We start from the raw sequence: 237 nt of genomic DNA on the forward strand, positions 1-237 counted from the left end.
AATTATTTTTAATGTTATAAATAATTTACAAATATATATAAAATCGATCTTTTCGGAAACTTTTATATTAAATAAATTAAGTTTAATTAAATAAGTTTGGATATAAATAAATAATTATATTTCCACGTATTTTTTATTTTATACTTTATGTAAAATTATTTTTAAGAGTTTTGTATATTTATCAGAAGATTAAAATGAAGTTTGTAGAAATGTTTTATAGACACAAACAATATCAAT

This window comes from Atta colombica, unplaced genomic scaffold, assembly GCF_001594045.1.
Source record: "Atta colombica isolate Treedump-2 unplaced genomic scaffold, Acol1.0 scaffold38, whole genome shotgun sequence".
NCBI classification, from domain to species: Eukaryota; Metazoa; Arthropoda; class Insecta; order Hymenoptera; family Formicidae; genus Atta; species Atta colombica.